The sequence below is a fragment of the Salvia miltiorrhiza genome, chromosome 1 (genome assembly GCF_028751815.1).
Source record: "Salvia miltiorrhiza cultivar Shanhuang (shh) chromosome 1, IMPLAD_Smil_shh, whole genome shotgun sequence".
NCBI classification, from domain to species: Eukaryota; Viridiplantae; Streptophyta; class Magnoliopsida; order Lamiales; family Lamiaceae; genus Salvia; species Salvia miltiorrhiza.
Window position 1 is genome coordinate 41,463,115 of NC_080387.1, and position 18,910 is coordinate 41,482,024.

The following is an 18,910-nucleotide window of genomic DNA, read 5'->3' on the forward strand; positions in this document are numbered from 1 at the left end:
AACCCCATCCCTAGTCGTGGATCACTCGGCCTAACTATCCCTAGTTAGGGCGGGCTGTGACAGAGTGGTATCAGAGCGAAGGAAAGCTCTGAATTAGAAGTCTTGAGTTTAGTCTAGAATGAGTCACTAGACTAATAGTTATTAACAACCGTGAGCTCAGCGCACCATCACACCAGGCTCAACGAGGTATGTAAAATTTCAAAGTTTATTTGACGTTAAATTTTGAAGAGCATGATGTTGAGGTTATATGATGAGTTATGATGTTACACTTTAAAGGTGCATAGTTTGAGTTTGAGGATGACAACATGATTAATAATGAGTTATTATGTTGTAAGAGCATATGTTGATGTTACATGATGAATCATGAGAGCGTTTATATCATATGATGTTATATGATTGAGGATGCATAATTATGAGTTATGATGTGATGTATTTGAGATGTTTTGTGATGAGAATTGTTTGAGCAGTTGTGATAAGTCACGATGATTTAGATGAAGGAATCTAATGTCATTGTTAAGAGAGATTTTTTTACTAAGTAGAAGGATGAAATGAGAACTTAGAGCTAAAGCTTGAGAGAATTAGCAATTGCTTTAAGTACTTGTTGGTTTGAGTTATGAGTTTGAGTTATGAGCTTGAGTATAATAGCATGATTAATGATGAGTTATTAGCATGCTGCAATGAGATATTGTACGATATGTTGAGTTATTTTGTGACGCGAGTTTTGCTCACGCAACCTTAATGGTACTTGAGGAGGTATCATGAGCCATAGTCTTTGGAGATGGCTTTGAGAGAGAATTGTTGAGTTGTCTTACTGAGTCACGATGATTTAGATTAAGGGATCTAATATCATTGTTTAGAGAGATTCCCTACTAAGTAAAGACGGGACGAGATGAGAATTTAGATGTTTTGAGCTTGAGTTTTAAGATAACAGTACTACTTAATAGGAGTTTTGCTAAGTTATGTTTTGTTTATTTCTGTTGCTGGAGCCAAGTAGAGTTAGTTCCTAGAGTCACCTTTAAGTTCTCCTTATAGGTTGGCCAGGACTGTTGGCACTGCACGAAAGTGGACTGTTGTGAGATTGAACTCAGGAAAGATCGGATACGAGGACGAGGCGTACAGTATGTGGTACAGAGATACCCTAGCAGATTTTCAAACACATGTTCATAGACTATGAAAGGATGAAAGCCTTATGGTTGTTACTAGACTGGATGGCATCGTGCACCTAGTCCCCGTGCTACCAATCGAGTGGTAGGATTGAGCAAGGAAGAAAGCCACTCAATATGATGGGACATGTCGTCTTGAGCATTGGACCCACAGGAGATGGGATTTGTTACAGATACCCAGATTTTCTATGCGGATCTACTGACCGGATGCTTGTTTTCTACCAGGGACTCTAGAAGAGTGTAGTAGATATCGAGTCGATTCTTGAGTATCAGTTACCAAAGATGATAAAATGATAAACGATAATGAGGATGAGAAGTAGCCGAGGAGGGCTAGAGTTGATGAGGATGAGAAGAGAAGTCGATGTAGGCTAGAGCTAAGGATGATCTTGAGAGTATGCGCGGTACACCCTCGTTTTTGATTAGTTGCAATTACATTGCGATGTATATAACTTACTTAGGAGATACTGGTACTTGAGATTTTGACATGATGATAGATAAGCATGCGAATTTAGTACCCTACTGATGTTAAATAGATGGATGTTCCTAGTGTGCTAAAGTAGCAACTAGATGAGTTAACTGGTAGCAATTACCGTAGGAGGTCCAGACCGAGACATAGTACTATTAATGGTGTCGATTTAGAAGGGACATTACGATAGATACTATGGTTTTTGTAGGGTTTAAATAACCCCTTTATGTAAGCCCTCTAAAAAGAGGCATTCTACTGATGGATATATTAGGTGGACTCAGAGTGGTCTTTTTGTTAGCATTTCGTGAGTGCTTATTGCCTTACAGATGAATGTTAAGGTGACCGTGAGGGTTTCCTTAAAGTTGAGTTAGTAAATTGAACTTGAGTTTTGAGGATGCTTAGAGCGTTGGTCGAGTTGAGTTTTCCTTTTGTGATTTCAAAAATGCCTCAAAGATGTCATCAAGAGTGTGATGTGAAGGATAGGCGGGATAATACTCCGCCACCACCACCGCAACATGAGAGGAGAGTAAAAAAATATTGAACTTTCGAAACAAGAGTCTAGAACATAGGACCCTGAGTTTAAGCTTTTAGCTTGCTGGTGTGAACTTAAGTTTTGTTATGTATAGTATGTTGAGGGTTTAGAAGACACAGAATTTCCAAGTTCGGGATAGTATATCCCGTGTGACTGGGGAGTGATTATGTTGGACCTGGCCAGTCCGCATGATCCAAATCTCAGTAGACGTGTTTTGGGTTTATAAACCCACGTGTTTCAACTTTCGGTTGAAAAGCCAGATGGGTTCTTACTCTAGGTCATTTTTGTTCGACCTGGTAGTTACTTCATTCTACCCTCTGGTCATTCATTTGAGTCTCTTGAACAATTTGTTTTGATGTCATTCTAGGGTTGAACCCTTACAACTTTTGAGTTATCCTAGTAGATTCTTTTGATGTATAAGACTAGTGAGAGGCACGTCAGAGGACTTTAACACCCTGAGCAACTGGTAAACTACACCTTGAGAACAATTGAAGACTACTCTTGAGAAGTATGTACAGAGGAGTACAGTAAGCAGCGAGAGGCTGATTATCGAAGTTTGATGCAAGGAAAGAAATCGGTTGTAGAGTATAATCGAGAATTCTGTGAGCTATCACGATTCGCTCATCAGAAGATGGATACTGATGAATGAGATGTCTGAGTTTTAATGTGCCGGTTTAAGGCAGGACTTTAAGGTAGTATGGGCAAGTTATTGGATGCACCAGTTAGAATCCTGTTTAATACAGGAGCCTCGCATTCTTTAAGTGTTTGAAGCATGTTACCTTCAAACTCGAACCAAAACGAGCTAGTCCCAAGTTGAGAGTAATCACTCCTGTAGGAAGAGCTACTACAGTTTCTCACATGATTTCTAACTTAGAGCTTGAGTTAGGATCACTAAAGATGAAAGCAAGAACCTTGCACTTAATGCCTATGTGGAACGTAGACATTATTCTAAGGATGGACTGGTTAGCAGAGAAACTTTGCCCCGATTGATTGTAAGAAGAGACAGATAACTTTCCAACCACCTGGGAAGGAACAGACATGTTTTCACGACATTGATAGAAAGAAGAGAATTCCAATCATTTCGGCACTTCAGGCGTCGAAATTGGTAAAGAAGAAAGGAGCACAAGCTTACCTAGTTTACTTGAATGATGAAGGAGAATCAAGTAAAAACTTTGAGGATGTAGTAGTGGTAAGGGAATATAGAGATGTATTTCCCGAGGTCTTACCAGGATTGCCACCAACAAGATAGTTGGAGTTCACTATCGACCTAGAACCTGGATCAGCACTAGTGTCGAAGGCACCCTATAGAATGGCGCCTAAGGAGCTACAAGAGCTGAAGATTCAGCTACAAGAATTGCTCGAGTTAGGTTTTATTAGACGTAGTGTATCCCCGTGGGGAGCACCAGTCTTTTTGTCAAAAAGAAGGATGACACGTTGAGAATGTGCATAGATTATCGAGAGCTGAATAAATTGACACTCAAGAACAAATATCCTTTGCCGAGGATAGATGACTTGTTTGATCAATTACGAGGAGCGAGTTTTTCTTGAAAGTTGACTTGAGATCATAATACCACTAGTTCAAATTTTGACAGGAGGATACACCTAAGACAGCTTTTCAAATGAGGTATGAGCACTATGAGTTCATAGTTATGCCATTCGGTTTGACGAAGGCACCAGTAGTTTTCATGGATCACATGAATCGAGTGTTCCATCAATAACTGGATAAATTTATCCTAGTTTTCATAGATGATATTCTCATCTATTCGAAGAATGAGCAGGAGCGCCAAAACATTTGAGAACGATGTTGGAAACGCTAAGAGTTGAGAAGTTTTTTTTGCCAAATTCACCAAGTGCGAGTTTTGGTTGAACGAAGTAACTTTTCTAGGACATATTGTATCATCCGAAAGAATTAAAGTTGACCCCGTCAAGGTACAAGTTGTACATGAGTGGAGATCACCAACTACGCCTAACGAGATTCGCAACTTTTTAGGTTTAGCAGGATACTATCAGAGGTTTATTAAAGGATTTTCCATGATAGCAAGACCGAGAAAAGAAGTTAAGTACAATTGGAAAGAGGAGTGTAAAGAGAGTTTTTAAGAGCTTAAAGGAAATTGACTACAGCACCAGTGCTGCTAGTCCCGGAAATGGATAAAGAGTATACCATCTACACAGATGCGTCAAAGAATGGGCTAGGATGTGTTTTGATGCAAGAAGGAAGAGTTATAGTCTATGCATCACGACAACTTAGATCCCACGAGATAAATTATCCAATGCATGATTTAGAGCTTGCAGCCGTTGTGCATGCCCAAAAAAAAAAAAAAAATTTGGAGACATCATCTCTACGGAGTTAGATGTGAGATTTTCACGGACCACAAAACTTTGAAATACTTTTTCAAGCATAAGGATATTAACATGAGGCAAATGAGATGGCTCGAATTAGTAAAGGATGTTAACTGCGACATTAATTATCACCCTAGCAAGGCCAATGTAGTAGCCGATGCATTGAGCCGAAAAGTCTCGTCAAAGTTAGGATGTCTTCTCACGAGAGAGGATGAGCTTATAAAGGACTTTGACAAGATGAGGATAGAGATGATAAAACCACCAGGGACGATAGCGAGTATTGTTGAGACGATGCCTAGTTTGAGGAAAATGGTGATTGAAGCACAAGGAAAGATGAGACAATGAACAAGTTACGAGAAAGGATAAGAGCAGGAGATCTCAAGAGTTACAAAAAAAAAAAAAAAAAAAAAAATCAGACAATGCTATCTTATTTGAGGGGAGAAGATGCATTCCCCGCGATGATGAACTTAAGAATACGATCATGAGTGAGACTCATGACACGCCTTACACCGCCCACCCAGGAGGCACACAGATGTATCAGGTTGTGGAAAAAAAAAAGAGATTTTTGTGGGACGGAATGAAACGAGACATAGCTTTGTTTGTAGAGCGATGCTTAGCTTGTCAGCAAGTGAAAGCATTACACCAACGACCCTATGGGAAGTTAAAACCGTTGGAGATTCCCGAGTAGAAATGGGATCACATAACGATGGATTTTGTGACAGCTTTACCCAAAAGTCAAAGAGAAAATACAGCAATTTGGGTGATTGTAGATCGACTAACAAAATCTGCACATTTCATACCGATCCTAATCGCGTATGGACCAGATAAGTTAGCACAATTGTACGTTCGTGAGATTATAAGATTGCTTTGAGTACCGGTGTAGATCACCTCAGAGAGAGATCCAAAAAAAAAAAAATCATCACGTTTATGGATGAGTTACAGAAAGAGTTGGGTACAAGGATGAATTTTAGCATAGCAAACGATAGAAGATATGATAAGAACTACTATCCTTGATAGAGGAGTACATCGGGAGAATGTGTTGCCACTAATTGAGTTTGCCTATAAGATGTGAGACAAAGTATCGAGATAGGAGACGAAGTTTTCTTGAAGGTTTCACCCTCAAAGGGGATGAATAGATTTGGAGTTAAAGGACAGCTTAGACCCAGAGTTATAAGTCCTTACGAGACATTGCAAAAGATAGGTCCAATAGCGTATAGGTTAGCTTTGCCACCTAGCTTTGGAAATGTGCATAACGCGTTTCACGTGTCACAATTGAGAGGATATATATTTTCGACTCAAACCATGTGGTTTACTAAGAAGAAATGATCTTAGAACCAGACTTGAGTTATGAAGAGAGACCTCAGATGATGCTAGATCATAAAATTCGGCAATTGAGTAATAAGTCGATTGCATTGGATAAGGTCCAATGGAGATATGATAGTTAGAAAAAAGTGGAAAGAGAGCTTGAGGATAAGATGTGAGAGAAGTACCCGAAACATTTACAAGAGGTACAAATTTCGGGACGAAATTTATTTTAAGGGGGAGGGTATGTAATACCCGGGCTTTTGATGACGTGTTTAATTTCTTGAGTTTGAGTAATTAGGGTTTAGATCCCTTGTTTGATTTACTTTGTAAAGAGATGAAGAGTTATATGAAGTTTTGTTGTTATATTTTAAAAATGTTGAGATGTTCTTTTGATGATGTGAGAATGATGTGGGATTTTATATCCGTATTTGAGTTTGAGTATTCAAATAATTCTAGATAATTATTTGAATGAGAACGGTGAACTCGGAAGTGAAATCTGAGTCCGTTAAGACGTTTTTGAAATTTTTGACTTTTTGACGATGAATAGTAAAATACGGCTATTTCGTCTTTTTGTCGACTTTCAAAATCTTACGTGCACGTCGTCGAGAAATATTCTTAGTTTTTCGATACGAGTCCAATAATGAAAGTTTTTATTTTTGGACGACGAGTGAATAGTAAACCGGGATTTCTCGATAAACGAACCGAGCTCGTTTATCAGAATTTCGAGAACGAGCTTGCGTTTTCTATATTTATATGGAATTACGAGTGTAATGAAAGTGAGTAGAGGTTGAGAGGGCGAGTAACGAAGAGTATGGGTTGTTAGTCGTTAAAACGAGACGAGACGAGACGAGACGAGACGAGACGAGACGAGATATTTAACGACTAAATATCTAACCCTACCCCACCAAAACCACCCCCCAACCGCCCAAGTTCAGTCAAACACTCTTAACTCACGTTGATTTTCAGCCCACACACAACTCACACACACTAACACCTAAAACACACACACCATTCACGCATATACCATTTTTTAGCTTGAGCTCAAGCTTTTGAGCTCCGATTTGAGCACCGAGATGAACGCCGATCATCTTTTCGATCACGTATCTAAGTAGGTAAGATCTCTACCTACGTTTTGATGGTTTTCTTTTCGATTTTCGTCGACGTCGAAAAACGTCGATTCTCGACTTTATTTTGAAACGACGTCGGATCGTCGTGAAATTTTAGTATGTTGTTCTTGGGTAGATGTTGAGCATGTTTAATGAAGGGAGTAAGAACGGAACGAACCGTAGCTATGAAACCCATGAGGGCAGCCCCGTTTTTCACATATTAGCTTGTCTTTCGATTTTTGTTTGATCGTTTTGACTTGATATTTGTGCTTAGGGGTATGCTAGAATCGATATATATTAAATTCGTATTTTTCCAAGCACGAAAATTGTATAAATTTTTAGAGTATGATTATTTAAATTCGTGAAGTTAGAGACGTTGCATAATGAATATTATTGCGTATATGTGTTCTACGATATCACATGAGCATGCTAATTGATTTACAATTTATGGATGATAATTGTTGAACGAAATTAAAACTGGAATTCTGTCAAAATTTTACAGCAGTTTCAAGCTTATGTTTCGATGAGTTTTCATTGCTTGATGGCTCTGAAATTTTAGTATGTTTATCTATGATATGTGTATTTCGTTGCTGCAAAATTTCATGTCTTTTGGATGATGTTTGCTATTTTAAAGATATTTTGAAAAATCCTTGACAGAATCTGTCAACTATTGGTAGACTTCACAAAAACGTTTATATCTATTAATCCATGAAGGATTTTGCATCACCGTTTTTTTTAAACGAAACTAGACTTCAATACTTTTCTAAAAACATAAGATTTCAATTTTTATGACCTCTGAAACAGAGCAGTTTATTATTTCAAAAATGCCCTGTTCTGCTGTCATATTTGTCCAACAGTAAAAGTGTATGAGTTTCATTGTTTATTTGGCAGATCATATGAACGTTTTCTCTTGTGAAATTTTAACCAAATCTTCAAGGATACCTTTAGTTTTGGATGATTAAATTTGATGGAATTTTATTAAGGTTTGCCTTGGTTTCTAATGGCCTAAACAAAATTGGCAGAAACTGTCAATCTTTGACAGCCTGCACTAAAAGAGCAATATCTCCAAAAACCTTTAACCTTTTTGGTTAACTACCATTTTTAGAGTGAACTACACTTCATGAAGTTTTTGAGATCAATTGGTATGAGAGTTTATGATGATTGAGTTGGTTGTTATGAATTTTTAAAGATGACACAAAAACAGCAAAACTTTCTAGAAAATAACTTGATTATATTTGTTTTGATGGATGATACGATATGACTAAATGGTGTGAGTTGTGAGAGTTATGATTAACGCACATAAATGTTGGTATCTGACACTCGAACAATTGGTGTCGAGTATAAATGATAGTTTACTGATAAAGAGTTTTGATGATTTTGAATTGTTTGGTTTGCGTTGAAAAGATGTCAAGATGTTAAGTTTTGAGTCGAGAGACGAGTTCACGTAGTGAGATTCACGCGTTGAAATCTCGTGGTTGACATTATATATGAATAGGTCATGCCGAAATTTTTAGTGAAATTAGGATTTGAGCATAGTCAATTCTTGTTGACCCGTGACTCAAATACATGCCTAATGGATAGTTTAACTTCTAATTGGTTAATTAGACGAGATGAGAGCGAATAGATCTGCTAAGAAAGTGGACTTTTCGATGTGTTAAATATTTCTTTTAATTGAAGAGCTGCTAATTATAACATAAGGATGTTATAATTAATGAGTAATGACGAGAGATAATAATTGTTATATTGATTAACAATCAAGAGAGATGAACATTAGAGATACTAATGTTTCATAAAAGAGATTAGATTATTGATCGAGGTTTCTTTTATAACTTCTCATCAATTCTTCATAACAATGAAGGTCCTTTTGGGAAGTAACGACTTGAGGGAGAGAGTGACGTTACTCATTGATACAGAGACACAACGAGGTGGGCATTACTTTTACTATACGTATATAGAGATCCCCTGCGTGTCGTAGGCCTCTTATACGAATGAATGCATGAGATGATTTAACTGTTAATTTCAGTTTTATATATCTATCAAATGAGTTTAATGTTACATTTGAGCAAGTTATTTCGTTACAAAATATTTGAGTTAAAGTTATTTCAAGTATTGTCTTGCCATAAAATGTTTAAATTTTAGTATGATATCTATCTGCTTTGGCTTTGCCAATGATGAAATCGAATTCGGGTCCTGAGCAGTTGATAGCTATCCTGCCAGGGCTAGTGTATACCAGTGACCGTGAGTCATCTAGCGGGTTGGCCGGTCAAGTGACCGTGAGAGGTGGCCACCTCTCCGGCACAAAGTTTCAGATATGATAGATTACAAAAGAACTTAGTCTGATCAGACGAACTTTAAGAATCACAAATGAACTTAGTAAGCTTGGGCATTTTTAGCGAAAAACTCCCTTGCTGTACTGATTATGATGGCATGACAATTTACAGTTTTGAAGCATGTATTTTTATACCTAGGCATACGTGCCCACTGAGTGCTTTTGTACTCAGCCCTGCATATGTTTTCTAAATGTGCAGGTTGAGCTGATGTGATGATGGTGCTGCAATGAGCGGAGTCTCCAGGGTTGTTAATAAATAGTTAACCTGTCTAGAATATGTCTTCATACATATGTCTAGCTACTTTCCGCTGCAAGATGTTGTTGATGTTATAGTATGTTATGTCATACTTTGAGTCTTAAGAGAATGGTTTCATATGATGTATAACTTGATTAATGATATTAATTAAGTTTTATGCTGTCTTTCATAGACTGTTTTCAATTGAGTATTAATGAATAAAAATGACGAGTTTTATTAAGATGAGTAAGTTTTACGGCTATAAATAACGCCCCTTTTCTTCCCCTTCTTCTTTAACCCCATCCCTAGTCGTGGATCACTCGGCCTAACTATCCCTAGTTAGGGCGGGCTGTGACACGATGTTATCAAGCCAGATGTCAATCCATCAAAGGAGGAAAATCGAAATATACCTCAGAATATTCACAAACCTGCTGCGTACAGGAATCTTCCACCAAGAAGGAACAATTCTCAATCTTTTGTTCCTATCTGTCATTATTGCAATCGTCGTGGACACATCAAACCTCGATGCAGATTTTTTCTTGATGATAGAAGGAAGATGGTGGATACAAGAAGTTATCAGGTGAATAAAGTTCCTATTACTGGAAAACATGGCAAAGAAGGCATTGGTTATTTCAGAGAAAAGATTGGTCAACCTCATTCGAATGGATCATCTGTAAGTGCTTGGCGTCCCATCTGCCACTTTTGTGATAAACCAGGTCATATTAAAACTAATTGCAGATCATACCTTGAGGATAACCAGAAGAAGAAAAATTCGAAAGAAATGGGTGCAGAAATCAGTACGAGTTTCTTCTTCAGTTTCTGAGAATGTTAAAACTGAAGTCTCTGCAGATGTTAAAACAGAGAATGATCCTATTGATGTTATGGGTTATCCGAGCAAATTAGTTGTTGATGCTCCTGCTGTTACGAATGAAACTGCTACAGAAGTCGCTCTTTTTGTTTGTCCAGCAGTTGTTCATGTAGCTGTTACAGAAGACGCTCCCGCCATTGTTCATAAGTCACTTGATCCCGCTATGAAGACTCTACTCCGAAGTATGTTCTTTAAAATATTCTTTCATAAGAACACATCTATCTCTTGTTGAGGGAGAGTTGTCATTGATGTATGACAAAAATGGGGAGTATATGGATTATTGTATTGAGGGGGAGCTGATCACATTGAGGGGGAGTTGTTGCTGTTTTGCAACTGCTGTGTTTTCATGTGTTGAGCAGAATTTGATTTTGTCTACACCAATGACAAAGGGGGAGATTGTTAGAGTATTTATATACTCTAAGTTTTGTTGTCATTATGTAGAACAAAAGAAGTATCTTCTGGAGTGATCCCTAAATTATTAGCAATAAATTACCGCAACTAACACGGTGCAATTGCAGCACAAAATCAGTAACCGAGTATCGTATCCACAGGGACTATTATAACGAATTACTCTAAGTAATCCTAATTAAACTCTAGTAATATTCAGGCAACGAAAGGGAGAGATTGGTTGACGTAAATTAAAATGCAAATAGAAACTAATAAAAATACGTAGATAAATTCAAATATGGAAAACTCTGACCCTAGGGATGTATTTTCACCAATCAACTACATGCATTCAACCTATTGATTCAATTACCAATTTTAATCCAACCCTGATGAAAGATCACTATATTATTCACAAGCGTCTCTAACGACCACCTATGAACGTAGATTAATTAATCCCTTTTCACATTCAAGACTCCAAGGAATAAATTAACTCCCAATAGCACATAAAGAATAGCTTCCTATAGCTTCACCTATCGCATTCAAGACTCAAGGCTAACACTATATCATGCATTCCTGAATCGGCTGAACAATTATCGCATTCAAGACTCAAACTGAACAGCTAGACATGTAAATCATTGATCAGATAATTCACAAGAGATTAAGCACCAGGAATCATGAATCATAAGTTGGAGGGCAAATTGATATCAATAAATCAAAAACACATAATCAATCAGCTATGTACAAACCCTAGGTTCAGAATAAAAGACTAGCCAGACATAATGAAATCAAACATAAACATAATTAAAGAGAAAGCAATTGTAAAAACTGAATTTAATAAAAACCGAATAAAAACTGAAGTAGCGACTTGAATCTTCAATCTTGATCCAAGCCTTGAAAACTAGAAAGCAATAAAATTATAAAGCTAAAAACTAAAGTATGAATACTAGGGTTCGGGGTTCTGCCGTCTGATGATGTCGTCCTTGAAAGGCCAAAAGAGGACCTATTTATAGGCTTCAAACTTCCTTCGGATCATCATGGAAAGTTGCCATGCAAAGTAGGATTCTAATGGAAATAGAATTCCAAAGGTAATAGAATCGTGTGAAATAAGGCAACTCTCCAGCTGGATGCGTGCTCTGGAAAACGGACCTTGCCAGAGAAATGAGTTTCGCCAGAGGAATGGTATCGCCAACGGAATGGGTGATCTCTCTGTTATCGCCAGAGGAATGGGTGATTTCTCTGGCTTCTCGATTCCGCTGTAATGGACTTCTCTGAATATTGATTCCTCTGACTTTCACTTCTCTGACTGATTTCTCTGCTCTGTCGGATCCCTCTGACTTGGTTCCTCTGCTCTGACTTTTGAGCGCTGGACTCGACTCCTTTGGTTAGCAGGGAAGCGACTCCTCTGGCCTAGACTCCTCTGACATTCCGCGGATTTCTCTGGACTGGCTTTTGACTTCTCTGGTCTTCCAGAGGAATGATGATTTCGCTGCTCTGCAGACCAAAACACCTAAAAATCGCGAAAAACATCCAAAATTGCATTCTTTCATCTGGTAAGCCTAAATCTCCTGCAAAGCATAAAATACACCATAAAACACACCAAATTCCAGAAGATTATCCTAAAACACGCACATACAAACCCCTAAAAATAGTGTAAATTAAGCATAAATCAACTCCCCCACACTTAGCCTTTTGCTTGTCCTCAAGCAAAATCTATATGAATCCTAGGAAGAGATCGATTTCAACAACGTTTATTTCCATCCAATCATTCACAAAGTCAATTCAAAACTTTACAATCACCATACATCTCTCGGTCATGCAAGTAACTCAAAGTTTAAGAAGTAACAAAAGAGTAATGCAAGTAATTCGATCAGACCCAATTCTCCGCTAGAAGTGAATTCCCTAATGTGATCGCCTTTATAATCAATATCACCATTTTTCACACTTTGTGTGCTTGAGATTTTCGACAGTTGAGCCATAATTTATGAAATAAAACCATTTGGATATAATCCAAAGTCTTTTCACGTGGTTTCCCATGCTCATAGTTAAACTAGAGGAGCAGAGACTCAGAGCTATCGCATTTTAGAACAGGCCAGATGTTTCAGAGCTGGCAATTTTTTTTGAAGTTGGCAATTCGTCCAACATTTTTCACATTTCACAGGTAAGATACGATCGTAGGCAATCACAATGACAACACTCCTTCTAGCATCTACCGGACAAATCACGTTTTACTAACTTACAAAAGTGTTGCAACAAAACTCAAAATTCTTTGCACAAACAAGAAACATATATCAAAAGTAAAACAAGAATATCCTCCATTCATTCACAAACCCGAAATGCACATTGAAAACCATCTTCTCTTCCACAAATTCATAAAAATTAGCCAGATTCGAGACTAAAAACTAAGCATAGAAAAATCAATTTCGCCCAATTTTGAAAAATATAAGCACAAAACACCACTCCCCCACACTTAAAGTATGCCATGTCCTCAGGGCATAAAAGGAATATGAAAAGTGTAGAAAACGTCCCTAATTATCGGCAATGAAAAACTGAATCATCGGGCGAAGTGGTGAAGAAGAGGGTTTGCGGTCTGTTTCAGAGGTGAGAGTGACTTCTCTGGCGGCGCAGCGCGGATAAGCATATCGCTGGCAGAGCAGCGCTTAACGGGGCAGCGAATTGAGTGACTTCGCTGGTCAGGACAGAGGAGAGGGTGGCTTCTCTGGACAGAGCAGCGAAGTGAGCGGCTTTGCTGAAACACGAAAACCTCCAGAAACCTGACAGAGAAACAAAAGCCCCAAACAAAACAAAGAAACAAAACAAAACACAACGAAACTAAAAGGAAGGAAAACAAAACAAAGAAAAATAGTTGGGTTACCTCCCAACAAGTGCTTAATTTAACGTCTAGAGCTCGACGATACCTCAAAAACTCATGGAGGTCGGAAACAACATTCTAACCATCGGAAGGCTTTTCTACTCTTGGGTGCCCTCTCCACCAAAACACTTCTCTTAGCTCGGACATCCTCCACCAGCATTGCCCCCTTCTCATTCTTATTCCGAAAAATTCGGAATTTCACTTTCTTCTTCTTGGGGGTATGGGTTTTCAAAGACCCCCCATCATGCTCCAAAAACAAACACATCTCAAAAGTCAGAACTTCTTTTGGTTTTGGAGTTTTTTTCTTGGCTTCATACTTGGGCAGCTCATTTTTCGCAACCTCTTCATCCTCCGAATTTGCTAGAAAACTGTCAGCCAAATTAATCACTTCGTTCTGGGGAACTTCCTTTGGTGGAGGTTTCTTGAAGATCACCGTTTCCCCATAGGCTCCCAATATCATCGTCCCCATTTGCATATCTAGCTTTGCTCCACATGTGGCAAGGAAAGGTCTCCCTAACAGCAAAGGCATCTTTGGATCCTCCGGAATATCCAACACTACAAAGTCGACTGGGAAGAAAAAATCACTCACCTTCACAAGCACATCTTCCGCAACTCCTAGAGGTTTAGAGCAAGACTTATCAATCAGTTGAATTGTCTTGTCGGTTGGCTTCAAATCCCCCAGCTGCAACTTCCTATATACTTTAAGAGGCATGACATTTATGCTTGCTCCGGTGTCACACAACACTTTCTCAAACAATGACTTCCCAATCTTCACAGGAATATTGAAACTGCCCGGATCTTCTCTCTTTGGAGGCAGCTGATACTCCTTCACTGCGAGCACCTCCTCAATTTCATTGAATGCACGCTTCTTTTCCATCACAGCCTTCACAATTTGCACCTCATTTGGCTTGTTTCTCAAGATCTCCACGGAAGGAATATTCACAGCCAACTTCTTAAATGTCTCCAAAAAATTGGAGCTTTGCTCATCTAATCTTGGTTTTGCCAGGTGATTCGGGAAAGGCGCCACAGGCTTGTACTCTGGCCTGGGAAATGTGGGATTAGGGATGGGCTCCTTAACTGCAGAAGAACTCGACACCTTAGAAATTGGTGGCGAATCGCATACAATCGTCTCCAAATCATCCTCCTCAAAAATCTCGACACCTTTTTCCTTGCCATTCCGATGCTCTGGAGGATTCCTCTGCTCTGAGTGATTTCGCTGTTCTGGAACCCGCTTCTCTGGAACCCTCTGCTCTGGATCCCGCTGCTCTTGATTCCTCTGCTCTGGATCCTCAACTAGATTATCAACCACCCGGATGGAATGACATTGCTGATTTTGCTGAGGCTGCTGATGTTGGCTCTTCGGATTGAACTGAGTATTGCTAGGAAGTTGGCCTGGCTTGTTCTGCGCAGCTGCTTGGTTGGCCATCTGACCAACTTGAGTCTCCAACATCTGCACCTGCTTAGACAATGCTGAAAAATTTTGCTCCATGTTGGAAATTTTGGTCCCCATGTTTGCCGAGTTTGCCTCCATCCCGGTCACCTTCACCAACACTTGCTTCATCATCTCCTCTAGTGAATCCTCCTTCGGCTCATTGATGACTCCTCCACTAGACACATAAAACCCAGGTGGAGGCTGCACAGCATTGTTGGGATTTGAATAGGAAAAATTTGGATGATTCCTATTATTGGGATGATACGGTGGATTTCCACCCTGATGTCCCTGATAGTTTGGTCTATTGAATTGGTACTGCTGCTGGACAAAATTAGCATCTTCAAACTGTGTTACATCGGATAAAATCGGCTGCTGAGGAATTTTAGCTAGCAATGCTTTTCTCTCCAACTCATACTGCTTTTGAAGAGCTTCATATTTCTCTTTAAAATTATCTCTCTCCTCATTCACAACTGCAATTCTTCTCGTGGAACTTCTGTCATTCGGCCATTGATAACTGTTGGAGGCCATCTCTTCTATCACTCGATAAGCCTCCTTTGTATTTCTATGTAGAAGACATCCACATGCAGTAGCATCCACCATACTTTTTGTCAGACCAGTCAAACCATTATAAAAGTGAATGATTTGCTGATCCTCTGTGAAACCATGTTGTGGGCATTTCCTGAGCAGCTCACGAAATCTTTCCCAGGCATCATGAATGGTCTCATCTCCTAGTTGGGAAAAGTGAGAAATCTCTGCAATGATTTTCTGAGCTTTAGAGGCAGGAAAGTATTTTGCTAGGAAAGCTCTACACAAATCTTCCCATCCAGTAATAGCACCTCTGTCCAGACTCTTGAACCACTCCTTCGCTCTGTCCCTAAGAGAGAATCCAAACATCTTCATTCTGATGGCATCAGGTGGCACTCCATTCTGCTTAATGGTGTCGCAGATATCTAGGAACTGGGTAATGTGAGCATGCGGATTTTCAGAAGCCGCTCCACTAAACTGCTCAGCTTGCACCATGTTTATGAATCCCGGCTTCAGCTCGAATGTGTTGGCCTGCACAGTTGGTCCCCATTTGCCTCCTTGAAATTGATCAACCCGAGGCTGATACATATGATTCAGTGGTGGCTCTGGTGGAGGAGCCCGGTTGCGCTCTCTCTCTTCGTCTAGCTGCCTCTGAAGGTGTGTCACGGCTCGCACAAGAGTTTCAAGGTCCATGTTATTCTGTTGTTCTGCCATTGCTTGCTTCTTTCTTTTCGCGGTTGTCTCTTTTGTATTGCTTTTCGATTTCCAAGTTCAAAGGTACTAGATGTTCCTTTCCTTTGGATCTCGTGATCATACACGCCTGAGACAACAAACAAGAAAAGAAATTTTAAAAACTAAAAATAAAATAAAATAAAAGTTTATAACGCCTGAAATAATGCTTAAGTCTAATCAGAAATATTAAAGTCAATTCTAAATAGTCCCCGGCAACGGCGCCAAAAAGTTGATCACTAAATTATTAGCAACAAATTACCGCAACTAACACGGTGCAATTACAGCACAAAATCAGTAACCGAGTATCGTATCCACAGGGACTATTATAACGAATTACTCTAAGTAATCCTAATTAAACTCTAGTAATATTCAGGCAACGAAAGGGAGAGATTGGTTGACGTAAATTAAAACGCAAATAGAAACTAATAAAAAATACGTAGATAAATTCAAATATGGAAAACTCTGACCCTAGGGATGTATTTTCACCAATCAACTACATGCATTCAACCTATTGATTCAATTACCAATTTTAATCCAACCCTGATGAAAGATCACTATATTATTCACAAGCGTCTCTAACGACCACCTATGAACGTAGATTAATTAATCCCTTTTCACATTCAAGACTCCAAGGAATAAATTAACTCCCAATAGCACATAAAGAATAGCTTCCTATAGCTTCACCTATCGCATTCAAGACTCAAGGCTAACACTATATCATGCATTCCTAAATCGGCTGAACAATTATCGCATTCAAGACTCAAACTGAACAGCTAGACATGTAAATCATTGATCAGATAATTCACAAGAGATTAAGCACCAGGAATCATGAATCATAAGTTGGAGGGCAAATTGATATCAATAAATCAAAAACACATAATCAATCAGCTATGTACAAACCCTAGGTTCAGAATAAAAGACTAGCCAGACATAATGAAATCAAACATAAACATAATTAAAGAGAAAGCAATTGTAAAAACTGAATTTAATAAAAACCGAATAAAAACTGAAGTAGCGACTTGAATCTTCAATCTTGATCCAAGCCTTGAAAACTAGAAAGCAATAAAATTATAAAGCTAAAAACTAAAGTATGAATACTAGGGTTCGGGGTTCTGCCGTCTGATGATGTCGTCCTTGAAAGGCCAAAAGAGGACCTATTTATAGGCTTCAAACTTCCTTCGGATCATCATGGAAAGTTGCCATGCAAAGTAGGATTCTAATGGAAATAGAATTCCAAAGGTAATAGAATCGTGTGAAATAAGGCAACTCTTCAGCTGGATGCGTGCTCTGGAAAACGGACCTTGCCAGAGAAATGAGTTTCGCCAGAGGAATGGTATCGCCAGCGGAATGGGTGATCTCTCTGTTATCGCCAGAGGAATGGGTGATTTCTCCGGCTTCTCGATTCCGCTGTAATGGACTTCTCTGAATATTGATTCCTCTGACTTTCACTTCTCTGACTGATTTCTCTGCTCTGTCGGATCCCTCTGACTTGGTTCCTCTGCTCTGACTTTTGAGCGCTGGACTCGACTCCTCTGGTTAGCAGGGAAGCGACTCCTCTGGCCTAGACTCCTCTGACATTCCGCGGATTTCTCTGGACTGGCTTTTGACTTCTCTGGTCTTCCAGAGGAATGATGATTTCGCTGCTCTGCAGACCAAAACACCTAAAAATCGCGAAAAACATCCAAAATTGCATTCTTTCATCTGGTAAGCCTAAATCTCCTGCAAAGCATAGAATACAACATAAAACACACCAAATTCCAGAAGATTATCCTAAAACACGCACATACAAACCCCTAAAAATAGTGTAAATTAAGCATAAATCATGGAGTTTCTCAGAATGTCTCTTGTTGGGTTGCTTCTTCAGTCTCTTGTCTGGCAGATTTCTTTCCCTGCGGGTTTTTAGTTTGAGATAGGCTTGGGCCTTCAAGTTTGCTAAGGAGTCTTTATACCTAGGGCTTTTATGAACCCTATTTAGTGCTGCCTCATGTAATCCTTTCGATCAGCCGCCGCCTGGAGCCTGCAGTCCGCCAAGAGTTGAGCCCGATAAGAGCCCAAACTTCTTCTAGGGTTTGGCTATATATTGGTGATGAAGGGAATTCGTTTTGGCTGCTGATTTTCATTCTACTCTACTGATTGTTAAGAGTATTTTCGTAGCCTTATCAAGAGCATACAATACATGTAAGTGTGTTCTAGCTTGTGGCTTATTTCTTTTGTAAGCGTGGATCGTGGGTTTGTTCTATTGTGTTTACGATTGCTCCAGCCTGTTGGAGTAAGTTTATTTGTTGGGTTTAAGCGTTGAATGTGTAGCATTCAAGCTTAGGGAGTGAGTTGTTAATTTACTCTTAATTATTCATCTTGGTGGAGGTTTGGGAAGATATAGAGGCTAGGGAGAACGAGTCTTCGCGTGTAAGTCCTTTGTATATCTTATCATCACTAGTGGATAATTTACCCTGGGCGTGGCCCCCCAGACGTAGGTGTGTTATCACCGAACTGGGTAACCATTGTTGGTGTTCTTGTGTTCTTCATATTTTCTGCACAGTTTCTGTTTGTGTCTCTGCCAGAGTTTCTGGTTGAGTCTCTGCACGAGTTTTAACTTATTAGGTGTGCGAGTTTATATGTTC

At 39.2% G+C, this 18,910-nt stretch overlaps 1 protein-coding gene, 1 long non-coding RNA gene and 1 other non-coding gene across 3 annotated transcripts in view; 2 read left to right on the plus strand and 1 right to left on the minus strand.

Moving 5' to 3' along the window:
- Window positions 1-18,910, minus strand: part of LOC131025146 (uncharacterized) — a 93,887-nt gene that overhangs the window by 7,536 nt on the left and 67,441 nt on the right. The window lies entirely within an intron of this gene.
- Window positions 6,742-9,795, plus strand: LOC131025197 (uncharacterized). The gene is made up of 3 exons (XR_009102110.1): window positions 6,742-6,918; window positions 8,771-8,837; window positions 9,441-9,795. It is a non-coding gene; the product is annotated as an uncharacterized LOC131025197 (long non-coding RNA).
- Window positions 15,691-15,797, plus strand: LOC131007336 (small nucleolar RNA R71). The gene has a single exon (XR_009096041.1). It is a non-coding gene; the product is annotated as a small nucleolar RNA R71 (small nucleolar RNA).